At 46.9% G+C, this 26,356-nt stretch overlaps 2 long non-coding RNA genes across 2 annotated transcripts; one reads left to right on the top strand and one right to left on the bottom strand.

Annotated features, from left to right (window-relative positions):
• Nucleotides 1-12,750: 12,750 nt before the first annotated feature.
• On the top strand, nt 12,751-25,390 carry LOC140608121 (uncharacterized). Its single transcript, XR_012010118.1, has 3 exons — nt 12,751-13,546; nt 14,107-14,228; nt 23,863-25,390. It is a non-coding gene; the product is annotated as an uncharacterized lncRNA (long non-coding RNA).
• LOC140608119 (uncharacterized) lies at nt 17,338-25,392 on the bottom strand. Its single transcript, XR_012010117.1, has 3 exons — nt 25,239-25,392; nt 18,895-19,566; nt 17,338-18,728 (listed from the first exon to the last, which is right to left on the bottom strand). It is a non-coding gene; the product is annotated as an uncharacterized lncRNA (long non-coding RNA).
• Between the last annotated feature and the right edge of the window lie 964 nt (nt 25,393-26,356).

The following is a 26,356-nucleotide window of genomic DNA, read 5'->3' as shown; positions in this document are numbered from 1 at the left end:
GGGGGAGCAAACCACAAGCTTTCATGACAGAAGTGTAACTTACAGAAGGGTACTCTATTAACCTTTTTTTTACAAAATTCCTATAGTTAAGAATAGAGGGAACACTTTTCAATACCTTAAAAGCCCAGAGCAAATATTATCGTCAATGGGGAAAAACTGAGAGTCTTTCCCCTAAGATCAGGAACATGACAGGGATGTCCACTTTCATCACTGCTATTCAACATAGTACTAGAAGTGCTAGCTTCAGCAATCAGGCAACAAAAAGAAATAAAAGGCATTCAAATTGGCAAAGAAGAAGTCAGACTCTCCCTCTTTGCAGATGTCATGATACTGTACATAGAAAACCCAAAAGACTCCACCCCATGATTGCTAGAACTCATACAGCAATTCGGTAGTGTGACAGGAGAAAAAAAATCAATGCCCAGAAATCAGTGGTATTTCTATACACTAACAATGAGACTGAAGAAAGAGAAATAAGGAGTCAATCCCATTTACAATTGCACCCAAAAGCATAAGATACCTAGGAATAAACCTAACCAAAGAGGTAAAGGATCTATATTCTAAAAACTACAGAACACTTCTGAAAGAAATTGAGGAAGACACAAAGAGTTGGAAAAATATTCCATGCTTATGGATTGGAAAAACAAATATTGTGAAAATGTCAATGCTACCCAGGGCAATTTACAGATTCAGTGCAATACCTATCAAAATACCATGGACTTTCTTCAGAGAGTTGAAACAAAATAATCTTAAGATTTGTATGGAATCAGAAAAGACCCCAAATAGCCAAGGGAATATTGAAAAAGAAAGCCGAAGCCAGGGGCATCACAATACTGGATTTCAAGCTGTGTCACAAAGCTGTGATCATCAAGACAGTGTGGTACTGGCACAAAAACAGACACATAGATCCATGGAACAGAATAGAGAACCCAGAAATGTGCCCTCAACTCTATGGTTGACTGATATTCGACAAAACAGGAAAGGCTATCCACTGGAAAAAGGACAGTCCCTTCAATAAATGGTGCTGGGAACATTGGACAGCCACGTGCAGAGGAATGACACTAGACCATTCTCTTACACCAGGCACAAAGATACACTCAAAATGGTTGAGAGATCTAAATGTGAGACAAGAATCCATCAAAATCCTAGAGGAGGGTAGCCAGAATGGCTCAGGGTTTAGCGCCGCCTTCAGCCCACAGCTGATCTGGAGACCTGGGATCAAGTCCCACGTCAGGCTCCCTGCATGCATGGAGCCTGCTTCTCCCTCTGCCTGTGTCTCTGCCTCTCTTTCCCTCTCTGTGTCTCTGATGAATAAATAAATAAAATCTTTAAAAAAAATCCTAGAGGGGAACACAGGCAACATCCTTTTTGAACTTGGCCACAGCAGATTTTTGCAAGATACATCCATGAAGGCAAGGGAAACAAAAGCAAAAATGAATTATTGGGACTTAATCAAGATAAAAAAGCTTCTGCACAGCAAAAGAAACAGTCAACAAAACTAAAAGACAACCTACAGAATGGGAGAAGATATTTGCAAATGACACATCAGATAAAAGGATAGTATCCAAGATCTATAAAGAACTTATTAAACTCAACACTGAAGAAACAAACAATCCAGTCATGAAATGGGCAGAAGACATGAACCGAAATTTCACCAAAGAAGACATAGACATGGCCAACAAGCACGTGAGAACATGCTCCACATCACTCACCATCAGGGAAATACAAATCAAAACCACAATGAGATACCCCCTCACCCCAGTGAGAATGGGGAAAATTAACAAGGCAGGAAACCACAAATGTTGGAGAGGATGCGGAGAAAGGGGAACCTGCCTGCACTGTTGGTGGGAATGGGAACTGGTGCAGCCACTCTGGAAAACTGTGTGGAGGTTCCTCAAAGAGTTAAAAATAGATCTGCCCTACGACCCAGCAATTACACTGCTGGGGATTTACCCCAAAGATACAGATGCAGTGAAATGCCAGGATACCTGCACCCCAATGTTTATAGCAGCAATGGCCACAATAGCCAAACTGGGGAAGGAGCCTCAGTGTCCATCAACAGATGATGGATAAAGATGTGGTCTCTGTATACAGTGGGATATTCCTTAGCCATTAGAAAGGACAGATACCCACCATGTGCTTCGACGTGGATGGAACTGGAGGGTATTATGCGGAGTGAAGTGAGTCAGTCAGAGAAGGACAATCATATAGTTTCACTCATACAGGGAATATAGGAAATAGTGAAAAGGATTATAAGAGAAAGGAGGGGGAATTGAATGAGAAAATTTAGAGAGGGAGACAAACCATGAGAGACTCCTAACTCTGGGAAATGAATAAAGGGTTGTGGAAGGGGAGGTGGGTGGGGGGATGGGTGGCTGGGTGAGGGGCACTGAGGAGGGCACTTGATGGGATGAGCACTGGGTGTTATACTATATGTTGGCAAATCAAACTTCAATAAAAACAAATAATAATTTAAAAATTCCTACAGTTAACATAATGGTGAAAAACTGAATGCTTTCTTTCTAAGGTTAAGAACAATGCAAAGATATCATCTACTACTCCTGTTCAACTTCACAATAGAGGTCCTAATCAGTATAATAAGGCATGAAAAATAAATAAAAGGCATACAGATTGGGAAAGGAGAAAAAAATTTCTATTTGTATAGCACACTTATATAGAAAATCCCAGAGAATTTACCAAAAAAGCTCCTAGCACAAATAAGTGATTTTAACAAGGTTATAGGATACAAAATCAATAAGCCAGAATCAGTTTTACTTCTATACACTAGCAATGTAAAATTGAAATTCAAAATTTACAAAACAGTACATTAACCGTAATACAAAAAAATGAAATCTTTAGGTATTAATCTAACAAAATCTGTGCGCTGAAAATTGTAAAACACAAAAGAAATCAACAAACACCTAAATAAATGGGGAGGTATCCATGATTATGGATTAGAAGAGTCAATATTGTTAAGATGTTAATTCTCTCCAAATTGACCTGGAGATGGGCCACAATTTTATTCAAAATTCCAGCAAGCTCTTTTGTAGATATTGACAAGATGTTTCTAATTTCTAAATAAAATGATATGGGAAGGTGAAGTAATTAGAAGACCCAAAATAATTTGAAAAAGAAGAATGAAGCTGAAAGACTCACACCACCTGATTTCAAGATTTACTATAAAGCTACAGTAATCAGAACAATACGATGTTGGTAAAATACTAGTCCTGTAGTTGAGTAGGATAGAAAAGAGAGTCCAGAAATAGATTTACATAAATGACTTTGACAAAATTACAAAAGAAATTCAATGGACAAAGGATAATCTTTTCAAGAAATTATGCTCAAACCAGTGGATATGCCTATGCAAAGAAGGGAAACTTGGCCCAGACCACATCTTTTATACAAAAAATAACTCAAGGTAGAATCATAGATCTAAATGTAAAATAGAAAACCATAAAAATCATATAAGAAAACGGGAATATATTTATGATCTTGAATTAGGCAAAGAATTTTTAGACATGACGTTGAAAGCATGATTCATAGAAGAAAATAAAAGACACACTGGACTTTAACAAAATTGAAAACTGTTGCTCTGGAAAAGACACTGCAAGAGAAGGAAAAACAAAACACGGGCTGAGAGAAATGATCTGCGATTCACATTTGTGACAAAGGGTTTAGTGTCCAGCTTATGTAAATAACTTTTAAAGTTCTACTGTAAGACATCAAGTGATCCAATTCTGAAAGTAAGCAAAAGATCTAAATAGATACTTCACCGGGGAAGATACATAGATGGCAAATAAGCATATGTAAAGATTCCCAACATCATGAGTCATTAAGGAAATGCAAATTCGAATTTTTTTTTTTTTTTTTTTTTTGCAAATTCGAATTGTAAGGAAGTATCACTACACTCCTACTGGGGTGGCTCTGATTTTTTAAAAAAGTCTGACAATACCAAGGGCGGGTGTGGATACAGAGGAATTGGTGCCTTAATACATCGCTCACAGGACTGGCAAATGTTGCCATCTTTGTGGAAAACAGTTTGGAGGTTTCTTATGAAGTTAACCATATGCAGCAATTGCACACCTGGGTAAATGAAAACTTGTGTTTACATAAAAACCTTTACACAGGTATCTGCAGCAGCTTTATGTATAGTAGTCCAGCACAGATGATCTTTAACCGGTGATAGGTAAGCCATGGTCCTTGCATGCAATGGAACACTATTCAACAATAAAATGAAACAAATCTTTGAAAAAAACAAACAAACAAAATCAGGGATGACTCCTAAGTGCCTTTTGCTAAGTAAAAGTAGCCAAAATCCAAAGGTTCCATAGTGCGTTACACCATTTATATTATATTTGGAAGAGGTGAAACAATATGGGTAAGGTCAGGAGTAGGGCTTGCAAGAAGGGATGACTACATGGAGTCTGCATGAGGGAATTTGGAGGGAGGAACGTATCCGTATCGTGACTGTAGTGGTGGATACCTGACTGGTTATTTATCAAAATTCATAAAACTGTATGTCACTGAGTGGAATTAAAAAGACAGAAAGAGAAAGAAGAAAGAAAGAAAAGAAAAGGAAGAAAGAAAGAAAGAAAGAAAGAAAGAAAGAAAGAAAGAAGAAAGAAAAAAAGAAGAAAGAAAGAAAGGAAAGAAAGAAAGAAAGAAAGAAAGAAAGAAAGAAAGAAAGAAAGAAGGAAAGAAAGAAAGAAAGAAAATAGAAGTAGAAAGAAAGACAGGTTGTGGGGGACATAAAAATGGAATACAAACTACAACAAATGAACCTAACTGTATTACAGATGGATGACATAAGCACATGGATGGGAGTGGGGAAGAAACAAAAACTAACCCAAATTACTTTGTAAAATATTCAATATTTTGCTGGATAATGTGAAGATAAAGACTAAAATAACTGTATACAAATGCCGTAGTCTAGTTAGAAAATTCGTTTCTCGTGGGGGTATGGGCTGCCATTCTGAAACTGCTTTATGTGTACAGAAGAGTTGAACAAGTAAGTAAATGTATTTTAGATAATGAGACACAGATTTCTCACTGTTGGAAAAGGAAGTTACAAATAAGCAAAGGGAAAACGCCAGAATGAAGCTCGTGGTGACGGATCGGAATGAGAGGTCTCATACATAGACACAGAGAGAGGCAGACGTAAATACAATTACGTGCATATACTTACACCATGTATTTCCAAGTTCTGGAAAGTTGTTGGAGAGGCCACCATAGTGACAATGGGCACACAGACTGCCTCCAGCTTGGTTTCTAAGTACCACTCCAATAAAAGGAACCAGGGCTTCTCTTAGAAGTAATTGGTTTCAGTGCAGGGCAAGGACAATGCAAGATGAGCCCGAAGCGTCTGGTAGTGCCCGAGAAAAAATTGCTTAGAAAACAATGAGGCATGCCAAAAAGGCACAGGAGCCAAACTGAAAGAGTTCCCGATGGTCAAAGCTGGACACGATAAATACTGATAGTATTGGGTTATAGCCCAATGAAATACATATAGGTGGGTCCATATGGGTATAAATAATCAATTAAGTAAATAAGCGGGAGGGTGGGGGAAGTATATCCCTTCCTGGCAGAGGAATCTAGATCCTTCAACAAAAGGAAATGGGAAGTCGTGTTAGAATGACACAGCAATTGCAGGCAGGATCCAATTCACGGGTGTTAAAATCAGCGTGTCGAAGTGTGAGCGCATACTGAATATCTGCATGGTCTTCCCGGTGGAGAACCTGGTAGGCAGCACCAAGACAAAGTGATAAAGTGAGCGTCACCAGAAAGGACACGTGGACATCATGCGACCACAGATAGGACACGAAGAGAAGGGCACGTTGTTTTCGTGACATTCTTCCCCGAAACGTTATAACCTGGATATAATCGGGAGAAATAGCAAACGAACCCAGGTTGAGGATCTAAAATATGATGGACTAGTAAGTCGTCTTCAAAGTGTCAAGGGCATGAAGGACCAGGAAGACTGGGTAACTGTCATAGGCTGGAAGAGACCAAGGAGATAGGAGGACTAAGTGCAGCGCACGATCCTCGTTTCCTCAACGTGGGTAACTCCACCGTGACTACGCGAGGTGTTCACAATAGGGAAGCTGAGCGATGGGTACCCGGGAACTCCCTACGTTATTTTTGCAGCTCTTCCATAAATATAAGATTATTTCAGGGTATAAAATTAAAATACAATTGAAAATAAGGAGAGAGGGAGGGAGGGAGAGAGATGTGAGAACAAGAGAACAAAGGCAAGTAGTGGGCTGGGGACTTCCAAAAAACCGAATCTTTGGGCATCATTACTGGCACCTAAAGGCGACTAGAAATAAACAGAGAAGAACCTACGGCATTTTGAGGGAGTTACTATTCCCAGAAGAATTGTCAGCCTCCACTTTGAATACAGACCCTGACCGAGGCTTGAAGTTACCCTCGAGCTGCCACCCTCTGTAGTCAAACGGGTTTGCACACATGACTCAGCCCCCAAGGACTGACCGCACACACTCCCTAACACACACGTCACATGGAGCCGAAGAGGAGGCTCCTACATGACACAGTCAGGGCCAGGGAGCCACTGCCGCCGAGCAGAGCGGGATCAGGGCCTGTCTGGGGGGACCACCCTGCTTCCCCTCCCGAACGGGAGTGTTTCCTGGGGTTTGGCCATCTCTGTTCCGCTGCCGTATGCCTGCTGCGGAGGTGCCCAGGACCAGGACCTTGCCTCTCAGGTCTAGGTCTCTGGAATAAGGGTAACTATCAACCTGAGGGCGACAAGTGTAGAGGGCGTGAGAAAGAGAGTGACACAGAACATCTAACGACCCCCAAGTGCAGTCTTTGGTGGCCTCCTGAGCTGTGCTCTTCCTCCTTCCAGACACACAGTAAGATGGCCCTTCTCACCCCCATGAGGTGACACACGGCCACATGGCTTGCTCTGGCCCACGGAGGTGAGCAGAAGTGGCCCTACTGCTACCGAGTGCAGGTATGTAGTCAGCAGCAGGAGACTCTCCGGGGCTCTCTTCCCTACCCTGGTGACCAGGATGCTCCAGAAGGTGGCAGCTTCCTCAGCCTTGATCCCAGAGTGACAAAAACACAGCAGAGCCCTTGGCTGACCTGAGATTGGCATGTAATTAGAACGGGAAGTAAAACACTTATTGTTTGAGGTCCCTGGGTTGGGGGTGGTTTGTGACCACGGCATAACCTAGCCTAGGCTGACGGAACACGGCCAGAGGCGCGGATGCCAGGCAGGGAGGCCACACCTGTACGTGTCACCTGGGTGCGTTAGCCAGGTAGCAATAGCTCAGGTATTTGATGGCCACTTCCCTCTGCTGGACGGGGAGGGGCTTGGCTCTGTGAAGCCCAGGAGAAGAGGGATGCAGGCCTGCGTCTGTGGAGGGTTGGTCAGGCCTTTTCTTCCACAGATATTTCACTTTTAAATTCACCCTTTTGGCGACGCCGGGATGGTCATTACAACGCTCCAGACTGTCAGGGAAAGGGAGGGCTGCGGCAAACAAATCTGAGAAAACTTTCATGCATGTGGCTGGTCTGGATGCTCAGAGCCCCAGGAGCCCCCGGCCTTCACATACTGTGTCTCCCGAGTAGCCGTGGCTCCGAACCTAGAGACCTGGTTCTGGGCCTCCCTGTCCAGAAACTCACTAAGAATGGACCGAGTGCTGCTTTTGAGGCTTCAGTCTCCCCATGTGAATTGAGGAACTGGGGTAGGTGGAGAAAATGAAGGTTGGGTAGTTTGGGTTTTTTGTTTGTTTGTTAGTTTGTTTTGCCTTTTTTTTTTTTTTTTTTTTTTGGTCAAGAAATTCTTTCCCCTCAGATAAAAACATAAAACAGAGGGGCTCCGAATCTGCTTTCCACTTCCTCTCCCTGTCCCCCGAAGAGCAGCAGCCTCGCATTTTATCCAAAGAAGGAACCCCTCAAGTGCCTTGGAACAGTTTAAAAAACCCTTCGGGCTCATGTAGTTTAGATAGGCTGTGGCTTTTCGGGATGACAGGAACACACTCTGCCGTCAAGTCTCGGGCATCTTGCCCTGGTGAGGTGCTGTCTAGCTGGGGCTCTGCTGGCCTCCTGGCATCCAGGGCCCCAGCCCCTCCTGGCATCCAGGGCCCCAGCCCCTCCTGGCATCCAGGGCCCCAGGCCCCTCAATGCTCAGTTTTCACCAGACAGAAAAGCTCTCCTTAACTGGGGTGGAAAGATCAAAAGAGACTCAGAGAGAGAATTATTTCCCCTGGACAAGTTCAGGTTTTCACGCCCTGGGTGGTAATATCCAGACCCCCAGCCGAATGCCTTGCACTTCGGGAAAAGCTGGTGCGATGCTCTGGAGTCAGACTCCTCTGTGTTCAAATTCCTCAATCCGCTGTGACCTTGAAGGGAAAAGCTACTTAAGTCTCACCTGCGTCAGTTTTCACATCTGGAGAGTGGAGTTCCCACAATAATAGTGACTGGCCAGCGGAAGGGTGACAGTCGAGTGCATCTGTGCGTGGAAAGACCCGAGACAGGCACCTGGCAAAGAGAAGCCACTCGTGATCAGCAGCAGCATCGTCACCCACTTCATCACCACACCTGCCCGGATGGGGTCATTTCACAGTGTTGTGTGAGCCACGTTCTTCCACGGGGCATCTGGACCACCGTGTTCCTAATCCCACTCGGCCTCCCACCCCTGCCCCTCGCGGTTCCCCGCACAGGACCAGCACAGAAGGAGGAATCAATAAGCACGCAGTGGACTGGACAGATTTGGCTACACTGGCGATCTCCGAGGTGTTGCATCAATCAGGACCAACGGTTCCCCAACGTGGCCTCACTCAGCAACTTGGTGATGGGCGTCGATTGCAACCCAGCGGCAGTGATCGCGAGATTCCAGCACACGTAGTTCCGAAGTGAAAAGCATCCTGTCGACACCACCAAATCCAACGGCAGGTGCCCATTTCAATCCTCATCTGGTTTACGTACCAACGCACAATCGATCGACGTGGTACGGTCCCCACGGGTGATCATTATCTGCCTCAGAGTATAGACATAGTCCAAGACTGTTGTGCCTCAGCGAGGCCCTGAAAGAGTTAAGTGAAATAAAGAATATTATCAATATTGTATCAGTCACAGATGAGAAACTACATACCGGGATCAGTGTAATTCATTCATTGGTTTATGGACACCGAGTCCTCCGGGGACTGTCACAAATCCACTTGATGTTCCTGAGTGTGAGATTTAGCATTTGGATCTTTGATTTAGCTGAAAGATGTGTAAAAACTCATGCAGTCAGACAACTCCCTACAGGCGATTCATCTGTGTTGGCTTTTACGTAACAGTTATTCCAATCAAGTGCCAGCAGTAACTTAAGCTCCGAAACTTGCCTCTGAATTCGCATTTCTGAGACGCTGGAACGTGCGGGAACGGCAGCAAGGGCAGGGGTGTCCCTGCGGGAGAGGGGAGCCCTCGTGCTCTCCCGTTTCTTTGGGATGGACGATGGGCGGGCCCCGCCTGTTTTGAGGAAGGACGCAGCCCCTGGCTTCCAGGCCTCCAGCCCGCATGAGGCCCCGGGCTTCCTGCTGCAGGGTGGCCGCGGGGACGGGAGGCGAGACACACGAGTTCCTGGGAGCCGGGGCCAGTCGGGGCTCGCAGGGCTGCCCTCGGCGGTCCTGAGGGGGCTGGAGGAAACACAGCTGCCCGGCTGGCTCCGCGGGGGAATGAGGAACCCTGAGCCCCTGAACCTGATCGGTCAGGTGGGAGGCATGACTGTGCAGCTCCTGACCCGCTGGGTATTGTTCTCCCCGTATCTCCTCCACGATTCCTGCACGTCCCTCAGCACACCGGCCTCGGGCCAGCCCTAAGTCTCCTTTTGATCTCTCGCTACCTGCACCAAAAGGCAGGGTGGAGGAAGGCAGAAGGCTGCAGCATCATTGTGCCCCCAGTGAGAATAAAAAAGCCGGTGGAACATTCTGTGCACAATTTCAGAGAGACGATGCAGGGATGCAATGGCCTGGCGACCTGAACGGGCCTTTCACATCCCACTGTTATTAAGAGATGAGGTTTTCGACGCGCGCAGCCAGCATCAGCAGTGGGTGGAGAAAGCCCTCCCATACGTGAAGCATTTAATCGTCACCGCACGCTTGTGAGAAGGCTCGCTTGCAGTCCCCACTGTATAGAAGAGGAAAGTGAGGTGTGGAGGGGTTATTAAGTTGCCCCGGTCACACAGCTGGCAAAATGCAGAGCTGGGCTTCAACCCCGGGTCCAGTCATCCTGGAGGCGAGGCTCACAAGGTGAGCTGGCAAGTGACACCACCCCCGTTGCCCGTTGGGGATTTTGCAGGTTGGCGACGGGGCAGCACTGTCCGTGCTTGGGGCATTTCTCCAGCCTCCCGAGGAAGCGACTCACAGGCGGGTAGCTGCGATCACAGGTGCTACAGAGGTGCGCACGGGCCCGTTGGGAGGTGTCCTATCTCCGGGAGTCTGTAACACCTCCAGAAGTGTCGCCTGGAGAGGAGGGGAGAGACAATTCCCGGAGAGATGAGGGGTGATAACTTTTCAGCATTGATGAAAGACATGAATCCTTAGAATCAAGAGGCACAAGGAGTCCCAAGCAGGATTTTTTAAAAAAAATTGCACAGTAGGAGATACCACAGTCTAAAAATATAAATACATTTAAGAAGAGACTGAGTGAGAAAAAAAAAAAAAGAATTAGTTCAGGTCAAGGGTATTTTTGAAGAGACACGGGTGTTTCTTAGGGATTCCGGAGGTTTCTGGGCAGGTGCTCTCACCTCGCTGGACTGTGTTGCTGGTGGCGGCTTCCTGCCCTGTGACGAACCTTGAAGACTCACATCACTCAGGAGCCAAAACCTAGAGGAGAAGATGGGGCTGCGGAGCCGCAGGGAAGGTTCCCCTTCATCCCTGATACACCCACACCTTTGAGGCCGCAGGAGGGGAGCGGGGCAAGGACTCAGCCACGGTGCCCTGGGTGCCCCTGCCTCTCCCATCTTGGGGAGGGCAGCCTTGGGGGTGCAGACAGGAAGCCTCCCTCTCCTGTGGAACTCCCGTGCGGGGAGACGTCCGGGGAGCGCTCCGTGAGTGCTCGCTCAGGCTGCTGAGTGTGCGGTGGGCACATACGGGATACGGGGCACCAGCACTCGGTGCGGGCTGCGCACTTAATCCCCAGCACGAGCTTGGGAGGTGGGGGCTGTCGCCCTTGACTCAGCCGGGTCACTGCCTTGCTAAGCAAGGGTCCTGGGGCCGCCAGAATACAAACCCAGGCCGGGGGCTCAGGAAAACTCATTTCCTTCTGGGGTAAATATGTCCGTCCAAGGAGGGGAGAGCAAGCAGGAAGAAAGCACATTCTGGAACATGGATGAGCATGTTTTGATTTTACAGCACAGGATCCAACTTGGCAGTGTTTATGCAGCCCCCGGTACGTCCGCAGGCCCCGCTTTGCGTCTCCAGGGGCAGCTCCAGCCCAGGCTGGGCGATACGGGGCGGGGGGGCCCAAGGCGGCCCGCGGCCCGGGCTCCTTTCTGTCGTCTGCTCAGCCCCGGAGCTGGGGACGCTCAGCTGCAGTGACTTCCTCGGGCTCTGGATTTTTAAAGAGCCTTGGCTTGAAACTGCTCCATTTGGGAGGGTTTCTCCCTAGCATTTGGTATGGAATTATTACCAAATGCTAGAGAGGAACCCTGCCAAATGCTGTATATCAGCTAAAACCCAAACTCCTAAACAATGAAATATTTATAATAAAAACAGACCCCAGAGAGGGGCGCAGACTGGGGCGCCCAGCTGGTGAGGGGCTGCTGGCCGAGGTGGCGCAGTTCGCCTGGCCTGGACGTGCAGGTAGCGCCACGGGGGCAGGTGGGGCGGTGTAGGATCCCCCAGGCCAGCAGGGGAAGCTGGGGGCGCAGCCTGTGGGCCTGTGAGGACGCTCATCCTCAAGCCCCTGCACGCGTAGCTCGGCCCCTCCGCCCCCTCCCCGTGCCCCCCTCCCTGTTTCCTAGTTTAGCGATCAGCATTCAGCAGGCACTCAATAAATGCTGACTGCCTGCAAACCGAGATATTTCCAGTAACAGCAAAACCTCACCCATCTGGAACCCACAGGGAATAAGATCAAGACAGCTGAGTTTTCCAGAAAGAGCCATAAATTATTTTCATGTAACATTTTCAGATGGAAATATTTCTAAGATGCGGTGCACATTTCCCTTTTTTTCTTACTTGGAGATTGTGGAACACCATTAACCTTTCCGTAATGGCTCAGGGATGCTGCAGTGAACCTCGGATGCCGAGCAGGAGGTAATGCAGCCCTCGGGGCTCGAGGGGTGTGCAGGGGCGTCTGCCCTCCGCTAATGGGCTCGGCTCAGGAGCTTCCTCCGGGCCCATGGCCTAGTTCCTGCAGATTTGGGGGTTCCTCGCACACGAGCCGGTCGGTTTCCAGTTTCCGCTCCCCTTGGTGTGGCCACGTGGGGGGTCTTTCTCCCGCTTCCTAAATCACTCTTCTTAGCGACCCTGGGCCAGAGACCAGCACCCCGGGCTTAAGAAGAGGAGGTTCGAGGAAGGCGGTCATCGGCTTTGAGGGGCCCTCCACAGGCCTGAGCTGAGTGCACAAGCTCCAGGCTCTTCTGGCCGCGCTCAGGCCGCTCCAAGCCATTCTTGCACTTGGCCTTGATTCATGCGTCAGAGGCGGCAGGGGGCGGGGGACAGTAACCAGGGTTTATCAGGGAGGCTCACGAAGTTCCCGGGAGCGCTGAGTGCGCCCCGGGTCTCCCGCAGGCACCACAGTTCCTGCACCTTCTCGAAAGAACTGCACTTCTTTGGCCTCTCTCTCTCTCTATTTTATTTTATTATTTTTTTTACAAGCAAAGCATGGTGGCTATTTCCTCCCCATTTGGAAGAGCGGGAAACTGAAAGCTGGAGAGAGACCTGGAGGCCGGATGGGACCCCCCAGTAGGGGGGATCCGGCTGGGCCGGAGTGAGTCCAGGTCCCAGCAGGAAAGCATGCACAGTCCCGGGGATGCTCCAGGGGGTGCAGAGCTGTGGGCAGAGCTGAGAGGGCCCACAAGGGGTGGAGAGGCACCCTGGGACCTGCACCTGGGACAGGGACCCGGCGCCTGGCAGCGGAGGGAGCAAGCACCCGAGGCCTGGGAGTCCTGGGCGGGGAGCGGCCCGCTGCCTGAGGCCACCGCTTCGGGGGCCTGCTGGGGCTGAGGGAGGCACCCCAACTTCTCTTCCCTGCGGCCTGCCAGCCTCCTATCAGGAGCTGATCTCGGAGCCAGGGGACCAAGGGGCCGGGGGGTGGCGGAGTCCCCGGAGGTCACCCCCCCTCGCTCCCATGCCCAGAGAGGGTGGAGAACAGACAGAAGATTCCAGCACAGCCTGCTCCCGACAAGGATGCCCGCAGCCGCGTGTGAAGCTGCCTCCCTGGGGCTCCAGTGTGAGTCACCCGCACACCTGCACCCCGCCGGTGCTGGCCCGGTCTCCCCCTCCACCGGGAGCCCCCAGGCCCGGCGGCTCCTCCAAGGCCCTCGCCTCATCTCTAACACCGCTGAGACGGTCTCTAACCCGGAGGCCAGCCGTGGGTAGGTCCCTGCAAGCCTTGCAGAGCTTGTCACCTGCTGCTCCCCACCCCTTCCCCTTGGCCTGCTTAGCTGGAGAGGCGGGGAGCTGTGGGGACTGCACACGCGAGTCTGGAAAACAGGCCTGAGAGCAACCCAGGGCTCACCTCAGGCTTGCACGTCTTTCCAGATCCTTGGGGTTCGCATCCGTGGAGTGGTGATAACCCACAGGCCCGCCAGCTGTTGGGAGGCGGGAAGGAGAAAGCAGATGAGGAATCTCTTGACAAACTCAGAGACGGGGGGCGTGAGAGATGCTTGGGTCAAGCACTTAGCAGCGAGCTGCCCCTGGTCCTTTTGACGGCGAGCCGTCCACTCCCGCCGGGCCTGTCAGGTGCTGGGCTGTACTTGACGGGTGGCGGGTGCTCCGAACCCACAGCAGGGCCAGGTCGGAGGCCATCGCAGCTTTGCCTAAACACACCTGGCAGGTGTCCCTCTCCCCCCATGACCCTCCTTCCCAGCTCCCCCCAAATCTGAATCGTGGGTGCTCCATTCACTTAAACACTTGGCTTGTGTGCCCATTGCAGGAAATTTAGACAACACTGGAATCTGCCAAGAATAAAAGTTAACCATCCACGACCCACCACCCCGAATCTGCGGGCGAATTTCCTCCCATACCTCGGTTCTTGGCATAACAGATACATAACAGGTAAGTATGCGTAACACGGGCACAGCAGAGGCTGCGGGGAAACTGCAGGTGCCGAGGGCGGTGGTCCTGGGCTGGGGCACGGCGGGCACCACGCGGCGGGGGCTTGTCTCAGCTAGGAGTACGGATGCGCGTGCACACAATCCGGATTCCTTGTAAGCGAAGCATCGTACCCCACCTTTTTTTGCTCTCCCCGTTTTCTGTCCAATTGATCATACAATTTGGATTAATGCAGAGTTTCCCAAATTATAAAACTCTCCCGCTGCCCCGAACACGGACGCTGTGTGGGATGTGGAAAGATGCATTTGTTCAGTCACTCGTTCACTCATGGGGTCTCTGGGAGGTGGCATCCTGTGCCCGCTGCTGAGGACACAGAAAGGACACAACCCGCCTCCGTTTGGGGGAGCTCCTGACTCAGTGCTGCCAAGCAGGCCGAGGCCATGCACAGTGGAGTCCAGCCTCAGGGAGGAGGCACTCAGGGGCACCCCCAGGGCAGGCTCCGTGCCCCGATTGTCTCCACGGGGCCTGGCACCCAGTTGGGCTGCATGGGTGGTCTTCCCCCCTCCCCGCCCCCGCCCCGGGGGAACCCTTCCTGAGAAACCCACCTTCCCCCTTTGCCCACGTCCAGGTCCTGAGCCCCGCTTCTCACTCGGATGCTCCATGGCAGGGCCCCCGCCGCCTCCTGGGCAGCGTCTCGCAGGCCCGGGGCCACACCCACAGTGTCATAGACTTGCACTATAATCTCGTCCCTGAATGACGACTTTCTTTCAAGTCTCATAGGTGCCAAGTTGCTCCTTAAGAGATCATCTTTAAAGAATATGTTTCGTCTATGGATCAGCTTCCAGAACGTCAGCTCTGATGTGTTTGCATTTCGTAAAGAAACAGCGCCTTCTGGAAGGCGGCGGGAAAGCCAGCCCCAGTATCCATCTGGCAAACACTGTGTCCCCTCGTGGGTCTGTCTGAGTGTGGAGGTTTGTCGCTGCCACAGGCCGCCGGGACACGCTCTTCAGGGCCGCGGGCGGGCGCTAATCTGGGGCCTGGTGGTGGGAGTGCAGCTCTACTATCTAGAGACTCACTCGCTCAGGGCCTGGCCACGAAGGCCGCGCAGGTTGCGACAGAAACGTCTCAGGGTGTCACCGGCTGGCCCTCAGCTCTAAGCTCTGGGTCTGCTTTCCCGCACGATGACTGTACCCTATCGGGTCCTTAGACGTCGCAATGACAGTAGAGCTTGAACGTTGGCCCCCTAACAGCCGTGACGCAGCGATGGTCACGTGTCATGGGGCTGCGGTCACCAGCCTCACCGTGGTAGGCATTGGGTCGCCCGTGGGTGTGTCCAACTGTCACCAGGTCCGCTTGCAGCTCACACCCTGTGAAATGTCATTTGTTTCTCAATCAAGCTGGAGAAAGTTGCGTCTGGCTTGCGGGGGAGCCTGGTGGGCTTCGGTCCAAAAGGTCCTCAGAGTGGGTACGGCGGCCCCCACGGACGGGCGGTTGTCGGGGGGATCGGGGTGTTCTGGGGCATGTGGCCCCGACCTGCCCGTTCTGTTACCTTCTAGTGATTTCACGGATTAGAGCCGCGGGGAAATTGGACTTTCTTAGATATGCAACTGTGTTTCCAGCAGCCCGCAGCACGGAGGCCGACTCCACGGCCGTGGGTCAGTAATTCACGAAACATCCGCCCGTGACCCATCGAGCATTCCTGAGATATGAGAGCAAGAGGCAAAGGGCAAGAGTGAACCCGGGTTAAATGTAGCCACAGAACCAAGTTCTCCCTTTTAAAGGTGTGTGACCTGCAGGTGCCCGCCGCAACAGCGTGTGGCCGTGCTGGCCCCACAGACTCAGGGGACATTCCAGACGCGTTAGTGGCAGGACGCGGGCTGCTCACCATGGGGGCCCCGTCTTCACGGTGAGGGGTCCGCGCCGCAGGACATCAGGCCCTGCACAGTCGCCCACAGACACCTCTCTCGGCGGGCATGGCGCTGGCACGGGCTTCTGCGCGGCTGGAAGAAAATGCCACCAGAATGTCCCCAGGGCCCCGAGCCACTGAACGAAATAGCCTGGGCTGTTAAGTCCTCTTCTCATTCTTATTTAATGAAAAAGTACACATGAAACATTTAAATATATCACTGGCAAGCGTACGTGAGTGCTCAGCGTTGCGCTAAGTGCTGACTCACTGGGCTCCCCAAAGGAGCCCATGAAGGAGGGTCTCATTTCTCAGATGTGCAGGTTGAGTCACTGGCCTAAGGTTACAGGGCCCTAGAGCGGTGGGACGGCATTTGAATTCAGGCAGCCTGACCCCAGAGCCCCCGTTCTGGCCCCCAAAGGAACTCTCCCCACTTTTCCTTTGGAGCAATACTAAAATCCTCACCAATGGCGTAAATAAACCCCAAGGGAGTGAAGGAGGAGAGGCTGTGGGAGCAGAGTTTCTGAGGGGGCAGCTGGCAGGTGGACCAGGCTCCTGGGACGACTAGATCTCACTCTTCCTGGCTGGATGACTCCTTCCCTGGATCCAAGCCCACCGAGGAGCTAACACAAAGAGATAACAGTGTTTCCTTTGAAGCCAAGAAGGTCCTGTTTGTTCCCTGCTGGGGACTGGACCTATCTGGAGGTCCCTAGAGCTGAGAGATGAGCCTGGGGGGCAACAGGAACCTGCTGAAAATCATACACCATGATGATAATCAGAAGGCCGGCCTACATGCAGTGATGTGACGTGCCTAAGCGTTAACATCCTCTTACGTGCCTGTGAGACGCGTCCTAAAGCCCCCCGGGAGTGCACATGAGCAAAAGGCAGGACAAGTCAGGAGAGGGAGGAGCACACAGCGGGGCAGGCTTTTTGGAAAGAAAGCTGGCCATGCCTGTGAGGAGCCTCAAAACCCTCCAGACCCAGGTGCAAACAAAGATTTAACCATCAAGATGCTCTCTCCAGTACTTCTGAGAGATGTTCCAAACTAAGAGATTGTTTAAATGAAATATGTTGCATCCAATTGATGGAACACTTTGTAGCCATAAAAATCACGTTTTCAAACAATAGTTAATGATGTGGGGAAATACCTTGTGCTGCAAGGTGTTAAAAAACCAAAATTCAACTGAATATTGAAGACCTAATTGGCTTTATTTGATGATTCATGAGCTGGGCTGCATCCTCTCTAGGAAACAGAAGGGAGCTCTCTGAAGAGCTGAATGACACGGGAGACCTTTATGGGCAGAAGGCGCAGGGACAAGGAAAGAGTAGATTACCTCTCCTTTCTTTGGGGGACAGAAGGGACCTGCCAGGTAGATTAGCTCATGAGTGCTGAGCAGAAAATTCCAGACTGACTGGGTTAAGATTTATTCCTGGGAGAGACTGAAACTGTAATTAGGTTACATAGTAGGTCTTGGTTTACTGATGTGGGGCTTAGCACAAGTGACTCCATTTTGGACCAGCTATCTCTTTTTGATAATTCTCCCCTTTTGATAAGATTCTCAGATGTGATCACAACGTAAGGGATCACTCCCAGCTACCTCTCTGAAGTTCTCACGGTTTTGGCTGATCCTGTGTGGTAGTCGCAGATCCTCATGTTTGCTGAACCTCTGTGGTATTCACATATTATGATGATGGTTGCTGAACCTCTGTGTATCTGGAGGTCATGACTTCGGGTTTACATCTTTCAGTTGCTCGTTCTCTTCATTCCTCTTCTGATGCTCCAGTCTTTGGGAGATCCTTGCTTGGTGGTTAGTAGCTACAGACATGCATTTGAAGCTTTTGAGAGAATACAGCACACCAGCGGGACTACTATGATTATTACAAGCAGGATATTCCTAACATCTGGAATGCACTTTAGAACCACGGTCCCCAAGACCAAACCAATCAAAATGAAATAAGTCAAAGAAAGACTCAAGGAGTCCTCTTTTAAAAGCCACAAATAAAAAATAAATTTATTATAAAAAAATAAAAATAAATAAAAATAAAAAAATAAAAGCCAAGGAGTTTGCTCAGTCATCTTACATAACTTGCCCAGAAGCATTAATTCAGGTGTAGCAGGTGGTGTTGGCCACAGCACAGACACCTCTTTGCTCAGCTAAAAGGTAATTAAGGGCAGTCATTATCAAGAACGATTTTGGCCAGAGAGTCTAAGGATTTTTGTTGGGAAGCTATTGTTTTAGCAACAGATTTCACAATACTTTCAAGAGTTCAAAAGTTCTTTGTCGCAGCTTCAGAGGAGCAGTGCTATATCAAAGGAAGCTCATTTTAAATAAGGAACGCCTCCTGGTAATTCCCTTTTGAGCCTGTGACTCAGGACTGGAAGGGTGATAGCCACGCAGGCCAGCAGAATTTAGGGGTCTGCAGACCACACAGGCAGTTTTATTCTGGGTCCCTTTTTATGTACTTGGGTGCACCTTTCCCTGGACTTGATGCTGGTAGCCAGAGACGGGTAAATGGACAAGGTGTTTCTAGCATCATGGACAGAGATTGGAGTTCTTGATGGCAAATCCAGTGATCTGAGAGTCTCCCTCGGTAATGGCCTGGGAGATATAAAAATGATGGGGTCATCTTTCCAGGCCAATGCCAGAGTGAAAGAAAGAAAGAAAGAAAGAAAGAAAGAAAGAAAGAAAGAAGGAGAAAAAAGTTTCATGTTCAGTTAAAGTATGAAGTCTGGATCAGATGCTAACTTAGGTCAAAGCAGCCTACCTTGACGGCAGCTACTTCTCTTCCTCATCAATTTGATTCGGAGGCCTCCAGCATCTGCACAGGACCAGTGTCAGGCGGAGCCGTCCTCAGCTGTGAGACGTATGCCAAGGGGTCTAGTGCTTGACGTTTGTCTGCTATATGGGGGTGAGGAGGACCTGGTAGAGTCCTTCGCAAAGAGATTTAAGGGAAGTCTTTGTCCTTAGTGACTTCAAATCAGAAAGTGGGAGAAAACTGGAAATTTTAGTTTGGAGAGTCATAGCCAAATATTTATTTGAGGAAACTAAAAGGATTCAGAATCATGTCCGGTTTATACAGTTTTGTCTAACAAAACATCGAAGAAAACAGAATTGGAATCTGACATCTACAAAGGTGAAACGCAAATTTTCTCTCTACAACTACCCCTGTTTTCCCCAAAGATAATCACAGTAAAATCTAATTGGCATTAAGCTTGGCCTGATTATTTCTCAGGCCTAAGTGCAGCAAGAATAGTGATTGACCATATAAGCGCTTCTTGAGACTGCTTTGCTGGAACATTTCATAAAGAATCTTAGATTGAACTCTTAAAAGCTCCAGAGGCCAAGATGGTAAGCCAAGGACTCAGCATCATGTTTTACCTGCAGTACCATTCCAGTATATTCTGGTAATATAGTCAATGTTTCCAACTGTGTCCCACTGCAAGAAGAAGAAATTCTTATTAAACTTATGCAAACAATTAACTATATATTTCTGTGAAGAAACCTAAGGCTTTCTAAATTCTGGACGCATCAGGTAGGGAGGAAGAGTGACTATTTCATCTTTTTTTACAAAGGTACAGTGTAATTGCTGTAATTCATATATAGCTTAAGAGAAAAGATTTTGTTAAGTCTGGAAAAACAAAACATTCGGGAACCAGGTATGTTTTCAGACAAAAAGGCATTCTTCTCATTAGTCGGTTTGAATCCAGTTTCTCCATGCGTTCTGGAAATTTTTACCCAGTTCAGTTTAATGATCTTAGAGTTATCAGAAACCTGTACTTGTCAGAGTCCTCTCCATGAATCTTTTTGAAGATGAAGTACTTTTGCAGGAACACTTTTGCAAAAGCATCAGAGTAAAATAATCACTCTGTAAATGATAAAAAGACTTAAAACATGCCCATTGTTACAGATCTAATGCAAGTTGGTCACAGTGGAATTGACAAGGAAATTTAGTTATTTCTGTGATACTCAGCATTGCAAAATGATAACTGGAATGATGATAAAAACATTATCCCAGGATATATCAGAATTTAGGAATTTCATACTACTTCTGGAACACTTAGAATACATATACAACAACATACATAACAGCATAGAGAAAGCTTAGTATTACTTCTTATTTGACAATTCTGTCCATGTCACTCAGCGTATCAAATAAACCTAATTTAACATCTCCCTTTTTATAAGGCGAGAGAACAAATTTTTTGAGATGTTCCAGGGACCACCCGGAAAATCCCAAAGTTATTTCAGGCTCAAAGAGACTTCATTTAGAATTTGATTTGGGGAAGTTTGTCAAAAGCATCAAAAGGTTTAAAAACACCTGGTCAAATAATACCATAGGTCACTGTGAGATAATATTTAGTTATCTATTGAACCAAACGGACAAATAATTCTCAGGAAAATACAGAAAGTTAAACAGTTGTAAAATAATATTTAAAAAAAAACTTAGCTGTTTTAATAGAGAAGACTTCATTTTCTCAAGTAATCAAGGACCTGATGATAAAGTCAAAATAAAGCACAACAAATTATTTTGGTAAGATACAAAATCTCTGCTTTTTAAGCAGATTACTTAAAAGGCAAATAAACTTTTACAATCAATTACTAACAGGAGACCAAAGGTCCAAGAAAACTTTTAACAAAGAGAAAACATTCTAATTTTGTACCCATGTACTTCTTATATTAACACTCATCTTTTTTTTTTTTTTTTAACATAAATTCACTTCATTCTCAGCCAGCCTGAGCAAAAATAAAGTTCCTTTCCCAAGGTTCCTTTTCCATAAATCTTCTAAAATCTTTCTTTTTTTTTTTTTTTTCCTCTTTTCCATTCTGAACTACCAGTCTCACTTTAGGACAAAATTTCTTTTTCTTATCTTTAACAAAAATACATTTCCATTCTTCACCTTCTTTTATAGAAAACACACATCCTAATTTCCCTGCATATGAAGATGTTTCCCTTATAATTTTGAGTAGCTTTAATTATATATATTAGAACTTTTAACCATAGAAATTTTTTTAGTAAAAAAAAAAAAAAAAAAAAAAAAGAAATTTTTTTAGTGAAAATAAAGGAGCCAACAACGTAAAGACATTAGCATTCTGTGGCTCGGTGTTATAAATGTTATAAATACTTGTTATAATTTTTGGAAACATATGCTTTCTCATAGTAAATTTCTCAGCATGGCACAAAACGTGTTTACTAGTAGACCCAAAATGTCCTTAGTTTCTCTGTAAACAAAGCCAAATGTGGACAAGCCCATTTTTAGTAATTAATTTTTTGTGTGCTTTATCTTATTTGGAAATGATCTAGAAATTTAATGACTATCCATTATTTAAATTAACTTGGCAAAACTTTAAGGTTTCGGGTTCCCAACAAGATTTGGGAAACTATTTTTTAAAATCACCTAGGAACTTTTATCTTGCTTACATCTATTTAATTTACTTGTTCCCAACAATTACATTTAATTACTTATTAAAGTTTCATCATACCAAGTTATTTTACTTGCTGACAAGTTTCGTAAGAGCGGTTAACATGAACTTACTTGACTAATATACCCAGGAAGAATAAAAATTGCATTATATTCAATGTTGATAACTCTAAAGACATGTCTATTTTAATTAAACCAACAAACTTGAACAACAAACTTAAATTAACTCTTAATGCCAAATATTTTCTCAGATTACATGAACCTGAGAAGTATCTGGGTTAGTTTCTATTCTATGTCTGAGAATTCTATGAATCCTTAATTCATGTAAGTGCTTATTCTCTTTGACCCAATTAAATAGGTCTCTTTACAAATTGATTTTAGTAGCACCATCCAGAGGTAGAAAATATCACACATCTATAGCATCTATGCATAGAGAGAGACACACACGTGTAAACATAAAAGCAGATAGAGAGACCTCACAGCTTCCATTTAAAAATTACTACTTGGATCACAGACAATAATACAAAACTCACTAGTTATAAAAATATTGACTCTAAGTTGCTTTTCTGGCAGATGGAGTAAGTTAAGGTCACCTGCTCAGATGGCTAAAGCTTTTTACTAATATTGGTGGAGAAGACATTTAAAATATCCTTCCTTCCCCTAAGTTTTAAATGACCTTTCCCTCTAGATAGATAGTTTCATTTTAGCTTAAGGGAGGAGGCCTAAAATAATTTCCATCAGGCTCTGAACATCAGCTTTCAATCTGGCCAATTTCTGACTACAGAGCTACTTAAAACTCCTTCTAAATATCTTGCCAGTTTTTAGCTGGAAACAGTAAATATTTCTGGCAGTACTGAACAGCCCCATGGACTCGAGAAGTTCCCAAAGAGGATGCAAGCGATAACTCATTTTCCTCTCTCTACTGGGGTGTTATAGGCAGATATGTGGGGGAGCTGCTCATAAGAAATCTCACCCTTCACCGATTTCTGCCAGTTTCCCAGGACCCCCTCTGATATCTGCCAGAATTTGGCAATGTTCTTCATGAATTATATTTTAGTCTCCCTTGTCTGTTTAAGGGAACCATGTAGCAGTCTACCAGAAAATCCCAACTCTGGGAGGAGCCCATACAGGAAAACTCCTTTGAGGGTAGACATGGGGGTGTCGGGATCCCTGGGTGGTGCAGTGGTTTAGCGCCTGCCTTTGGCCCAGGAGATCCTGGAGACCCGGGATCGAATCCCACGTTAGGCTCCTGGTGCATGGAGCCTGCTTCTCCCTCTGCCTGTGTCTCTGCCTCTCTCTCTCTCTCTGTGACTATCATAAATAAATAAAAAATTAAAAAAAAAGACATGGGGGTGTCTGTAAGACCCACACTTGGTGGACTTTTGTTTGTGGTCTTGTGGGGAGACCGTTGAGACAGAGGATTACTAGAGCGAGGACTCAAAGGAGGGTAGGAGGGAGCAGTAGGACTGACGACAATCTTACAGTCTCGTTCTAGGTACCTCTAGTGTCTTCTATGTTTTACTAACAGATCTTTTAGTGCAGTTATTTTGAAATTGTTGAAACCTTCTGGAAGCTTCTGCATGCAATTTAAATGGGCACCCTGTTATGTTTGCTTGATTTGGGAGCCCTTGCTTTCAAGGGGACTTCTTAAATGATCTTATCTAATCAGAATGCTCCCCATCATGGCCATTGTAACAACCGGTCATTTTAAATAAGCTTTTGCCATTTTTGTATAGATATATAGAGCTTCCAGAACCATAGTTCTTAGACCTAAAATAGAACAGGTGTATTGGAAGGTGGTATGCTGGACTCTTCAGAATTTAAGGATATCATTTTTTTTTGTTACTTATCTATTTTTTCAGCTAAGCCTTTGGGTCTTTTTTTTTTTAAGATTTTATTTATTTATTCATGAGAGACAGAGAGAGAGAGAGAGAAAAGAAGAGACACAGGCAGAGGGAGAAGCAGGCTCCATGCAGGGAGCCCGACGTGGGACTCGATCCCGGGTCTCCAGGATCATGCCCTGGACTGAAGGCGGTGCTAAACCGCTGAGCCACTGGGTTTAGCCACTGCCCGCCTTTGGGTCTCTTGGAGCCAAACTAATACCCAAAAGGGATGTGCCTCTGTGGTTGGGGGATTGTGTGGTATTTTACAGTGTACTTTATTGCATGGGGATTTTCTTGAGTTTGGCGGATGATCTAGTGTCAGTCTAACCCATTCCATGACCAACTTATCCTAACATAGGAGTCTTGGGATTAGGTGATGAGTCCTCTAACACCTTTTAAATGTTTGACCTGCACCTATCAATTTTGCAGCCACTTCTGGGATTCCCATTAGCAACAACCTTCATCTACACAAAACTAGACAAATAAGCATGTACACCTTACGGTATCAGCAGTACCCAGGAGATGTTGTCGCGTCCTGGCCAAGAGAAGACTATGCACACCACCAGTCATTTCTATGGAAGATGGGACTAGAGAAAGAGCTGAAGCAGGAGACTCGAGAAGTGAGTCGTGGACTGGACTGGGTTTCCAAAAGGGGAATTAAAGACTAGAAAGCCAGTTAGATCAGAAACTCAACACAAAGAAAGCAGAGCTCAGAACTGAGAGGAACCAACCCACAGCTGTTGGAAATGGTGAGAGGGACAAAACACTCAAAAGAGTTCACAGGTATCATGCCTGTGCTTCTCATTGTCCCTGAAGCCATTGGGAGCCTCTCTCAGTCCAATGCTGCCACCAAATCTGTTTTAAAAAATGAATTCAACTGAATATTAAAGATCTTATTGGCTTTTTAAAATGATTCATGAGTTGGGTAGCGTCCCGTCTAGGACCCAGAAAGGAGCCCTGAAGAGCTGAACAAAATGAGAGACCTCTATAGGCAGAAGGAGGCAGGAACAAGGAAAGAGTAGATTACCTCTTCTTTCTTTGGGGACAGAAAGGGCCTAACAGGCAGATGACCTCATGAGTGCTGGGCAGAAAATTCCAGATTGACTGGGTTAAGATTTATTCCTGGGGTAGGGCTGAAACTACATGTAGGTTGAATATCAAGTCTTGGTTTACTGATGTGGGCCTTAGCATAAGTGACTCTATTTTGGGCCTATTGTCTGCCAATCTGCCTATTTTTTTCCCTGTTATTTTTAGAGATGGTGAGTAGGGGCAGAGGCAGAAGAACAGAGAGAATCTTAAGCAGGTTCCATGCTCAGGACAGAGCTCCACGTGGGGCTCGATTTCCCAACACTGATATCATGACCTGAGCCAAAATCCAGAGTTGGACATTTAACAGACCGAGCCACCTAAGCTCTCGGGGCCTGTTGTCTCTTTTTTAAAACAAAGGTTAGGGAATAAAAGCAAGACACAGAATTTCGGATAGAGAATGATTCAAAGTTTGTAAAAAAAAAAAAAAAAAAAAAAAAAGAATATGCAAAGAAAAATTCTTGGAGGGAAATACACAAGAAGCTAACAGGGTGACATTAAGGGAGATATAATAATTTTCTTTGTATATTTCCATGTTTCTAATTATTCTTTAATGTGAACCAAGGGTTACTTTCTATCAGAGGAAACAGCATTGATTCTTAAAAGTTGCAGCTAATTTCCAGGATTGGCAATACATTTTAAGCAGTGATGTTCACATATTCATTCATTCATTCGTTCATTCATTCACTCAATTAGTTAATAAAGGTTTAAAAAAATACCTGATATAGGGATCCCTGGGTGGTGCAGCGGTTTGGCGCCTGCCTTTGGCCCAGGGCGCGATCCTGGAGACCCGGGATCGAATCCCACGTTGGGCTCCCAGTGCATGGAGCCTGCTTCTCCCTCTGCCTATGTCTCTGCCTCTCTCTCTCTCTGTGTGACTATCATAAATAAATAAAAATAAATAAAAAAACACTAATATATAGTATGAGTTATTTAAGCAGTAGAATGAATTTCTTGATTAGTTCCAGCAAAATTCTGTCATAGGCCATACTCTATGCTGGGCTAGGCTGGGTTCTGTCCTCTGGAAGCGCCTAGCCTTGAGTGGAGAGGGGGATCCCCTAGCAGAGCCTTAGATGCTACACCTTGAACGGGCAGCTATAACCTTGGGAGGGCCTCCTGCAGGTAGAAGGTGGACATAACTATGTCTCAGATGTTCACCTAAATGAATAAAGTTATCCTCCGTCACTAGAGTGGCTTCATAACGGCCTGCTCATACCCTTAGATGCCAGTCCCCCAATCTCTGCTCTGCTAGTTGACTTTCCCAGGCACAGATTGCAGGATGCCCTGGAGGATTCTAGAACCCTCAAGAACCATGGGTGCAAGGACAGATACAGTCCACCAGAGTCTCTCCAGGGATTTAAATATACCCCTGCAGCTACTGCCATCGCCTCTAAATGACACCACCTGATTCAACTCTGTCCCCCTCTTGGAGCCTGGCACTTTCAACATATATTTGACCTCATTACGTTGCCTTCCTCACATCTTCCTTCTCTGATGCCCCAAGATCCGTAAGACTTAACGCAGCCTGGTGGCATCAGGATTTAAAATGAAGTCTCTAGAGTGATGTTACTTCCCAAGCCGGACCTCCTGGCCTCCCTGGCCCCCTGCACACCCTGACTTCCTTGGTCGGTGTCCCGGGGAGACCCCAAGGGAGGCTCACTCAGGATTCTGAGTGTCGGCAGAACCAAGGGACTTATTTTTTGCCTTAACTTGGTCGTTCTCATTTGTTTCCCAGTTGCTTCCTTGAGGACAGTGATAAACCCCAGGGAAACCCTGGGGATCATTCTTGCTGATTCTATCTGACCTATATGGACCAGCTCACATTCATGAGCTAGCT

This window comes from Canis lupus, chromosome 1 (genome assembly GCF_048164855.1).
Source record: "Canis lupus baileyi chromosome 1, mCanLup2.hap1, whole genome shotgun sequence".
Classification (NCBI taxonomy): Eukaryota; Metazoa; Chordata; class Mammalia; order Carnivora; family Canidae; genus Canis; species Canis lupus.
This window is presented reverse-complemented; position numbering and strand designations above follow the sequence as displayed.